Genomic DNA, 3366 nt, shown 5'->3' with positions numbered 1-3366 from the left:
TTGTAACCTGAGACTTTGCTGAATTTATTTATTAATTCCATTATTCTCTTGGTGAATTCTTTGGGTTTTCTAGATATAAGATCATATCATCAGCAAAGAGCAATAGTTTGACCTCCTTTTTCCCCATTTGGATGCTCTTAATTTCCTTCTCTTGTCTGATTTCTCTGGCTAAGACTTCCAGCACTACATTGAATAGAAGTGGTAACAGTAGATGTCCTTGTCTTGTTCCAGTTCTGAGTGAGAATGCTTTAAACTGTTGTCCATCCAATATGATGTTGTCTGTGGGCTTGTCCTATTTGGTTTTTATAATTTTGTGGTATGTTCCATCTATGCCTATTTTGTTAAGAGTTTTTATCATAAAAGGGTGCTCAATTTTGTTGAATGCTTTGCATTTTTGAGATGATCATATGATCTTTGTTTTTGCTTCTTTATGTTGTGTGAATCACATTTATGGATTTATGTATGTTGAACCATCCTTGCATCCCTGGGATGAAGCCCACTTGGTCTTGGTGGATTTTTTTTTTTTTTTTGATGGACTGTTGAATTAGGTTTGCTAGAATTTTATTGAGGATTTTTGCATCTATATTCCTAAAGTATATTGTTCTATAGTTTTTCTTTTTTTGTTGTGTCATTTTCTAGCTTAGGTATCAAGGTGATACTGGCTTCATAGAAGGAGTTGGGGAGGATTCCTTCCTTCTTAATGTTACAAAATAATTTCTGCAGTTTGGGTACAAATTCTTCTTTGTAGGTCTGATAAAATTCAGCTTTGAAACCATCTGATCAGGAACTTTTTTCTTGGAAGATTTTTTTATTGCTGCTTCAATTTTGTTGCTCGTAATTGGTCAATTCAGGAATTCTATATCTTCCTGATTGAGTCTTGGAAGGTTGTGTGTTTCTAGGAAATTGTCCATTTCCTCAACATTTTTGAGTTTATGTGCATAGAGATTTTTATAGTATTCATAGATGATATTTTATATTTTCATGGTATCAGTTGTAATATCACTTTTTTATTTATGATTGAGCTTCTTTGGGTCCTTTATTTTCTGTGTCTGGTTTATCTAGTGAGAGGTCTTTCAGTTTTGTTTCTTTTCAAAGAAACAACTCTTTGTTTCATTAATCACCTGTATTTTTGTTGTTGTTGTTGTTGTTTTTGATTTCATTTCATTCTGCTTTGGCCTTAGTTGTTTCTTTTCTTCTGCTAGGTTTGGGCTTGGTTTGCTCTTCCTTTTCTAGTTCCTTGAGACTATTCATTAAATTGTTGATTTGTGATCTTTCTGTCTTTTTGATGTTGGCATTTAAGGATATGAATTTTCCCCTTATGACTGCTTTTGCTGAATTGCACAGATTTTGATAACTTGTCTTTCCTTTGTCATTTAGTTCAATGAATCTTTTGATATCTGCCTTGCTTTCCTCCTTAACCCAATAATCATGCAGCAGTAGGTTGTTTAATTTCCAAGACATTGTGTAGAATTGAGTGTTTCTGTTGGACTTGATTTCTAATTTTATTCCACTATTCTCTGAGAAGATACATGGTATAATTTTTATTTTTAGTGTGTCTTGAGATGTGTTTTGTAGTATAAGATGTGATCAATCTTAGATAATGTTCCATGTGCTGATGAGAGGAATATATATTCAGTACTTTTGGGGTAGAATGTTCTGTAAATATTTGTTAGGCCCATTTTATCTAGAGTCCCATTTAAGTCCATTGTATCTTTATTTATTTTCTGGTTGGAGGATCTGTCCAGTTCTGTCAGTATTTATCAATTTGTTTACATCTAGTAGGGTTTGCTTTATGAATCTGAGTGTACCTGCATTAGGTACATAACTATTTAGGATTGTTATGTCTTTTTGATGAAATGCTCCCTTTACCATTATTAAATAACCATCTTTTTCTTTCTTTACTAATGTTGATTTGATGTCTATGTTATCTGATGTGAGAATGGCTATACGTGCTTTCTTTTGATTTCCATTTGCATGGAATATTTTTTCCATCCCTTCACCTTGAGTCTGAATGAGTCCTTGTGAGTTAGATGTGTTTCCTGGAGACAGCAGATACTTGGCTTGTATATTTTTTATCAATTCTACCAACCTATGTCTCTTGGGTGGGTAATTCAAGCGGTTCATGTTTATTGAAAGAATTGATAAGTGGGATGCATTTTTGTTTATCCTGTTGGGTGGAACCTTATTGCTTTGTTTTACCTCTTGAGTCATTATTTTATATGGACTCTGAACTTTGGCTTTTGGGTGATTTTACACTGTTAGGTTTCTATTGTGCTGATCAATGTATGATGCAGATGTGAGCACTTCCTTCAGGGCAGGTCTGGTCTTGACAAATTCCCTCAGTGTTTGCTTGTGTGAAAAAGTCTTTATTTTTCCCTCATATAAGAAACTTAATTTTGAAGAATACAAAATTCTAGGCTGTTTTTCTGTTTATTCTGTTTAAGAAGACTGAAGATGGGGCCCAAATCCCTTCTGACTTGTAAGGTTTCAGTTGAGAAGTCTGCAGTTAGCCTAATAGGTTTTCCATTGTATGTTATCTGATGTTTTTGCCTTATGGCCCACAGGAATTCATCCTTTGTGTTAACTTTGAGTAGTCTGATGACTATGTGTCATGGTGATTGCTTCTTTGTGATGAACCTCCCAGGTGTTCATTGAATTTCTTGTACCTTAATATCTAAATTTCTAGCAAGACCAGGGAAGCTTTTTTTCAATTAGTCCCTCAAATAGGTTTTTCAACCCTTGTGTGTTTTCTTCTTCACTTTCAGAGATGCCTATAATTTTTATGTTTGGCATCTTCACATAATCCTATATTTCCTATAAGCTTTGTTCCTTCCTCTTCATTCTCTGTTCTTTGTCTTTGACTTACTTGTTTAATTCAAAGGTGCTGTTTTAATTAAGCATTCATTTTCAAACACTAAAGAGCTCTTACAATATGTATTAAATATTTTTTTGTTTTTGTTAAGACTATTACATTTAAATAGTTTTTGAAGACAATCCAGATTCAGCAAAAGCAAACTGCCATTGTTTGTCTTTAATTGGGGGATGGGAAGGAAAAGAGGGCATTTTCCACATATTTTCTTTTTTATCTTTGCATTTTTTATATATAATAGTTTGCATTTTGTTATTTACTACCTTGAGTACTTTCAGGAAGAATGAATTAAGTATTCAGGGTGAGTGAGTTGGGTATAATATCTGAAGTTTACAGCTATGGAAAGAGGAAAAAAATATATGATGTTTTAATTTGACTGTGGAAGATGATGGTTGTATGTTTCTAACTTGCATGTGTTTCCATCTTTGTGGTAAGATGCTTTAATAAATTTCTTAATTTTTTAATAAAGAAAAAATATAAAACAAGCACAATGCATG

General features: G+C 33.1%; 1 protein-coding gene across 1 annotated transcript in view; it reads left to right on the top strand.

Moving 5' to 3' along the window:
• Positions 1-3366, top strand: part of KHDRBS2 (KH domain containing, RNA binding, signal transduction associated 2) — a 625035-nt gene that overhangs the window by 322517 nt on the left and 299152 nt on the right. The gene's annotated exons all lie outside the window — the stretch shown is intronic.

This window comes from Propithecus coquereli, unplaced genomic scaffold (assembly GCF_000956105.1).
Source record: "Propithecus coquereli isolate 6110/MARCELLA unplaced genomic scaffold, Pcoq_1.0 Scaffold259, whole genome shotgun sequence".
Classification (NCBI taxonomy): domain Eukaryota; kingdom Metazoa; phylum Chordata; class Mammalia; order Primates; family Indriidae; genus Propithecus; species Propithecus coquereli.
Note: the sequence above shows the minus strand (reverse complement) of the source record. Positions and strands in the feature narration are given on the sequence as shown.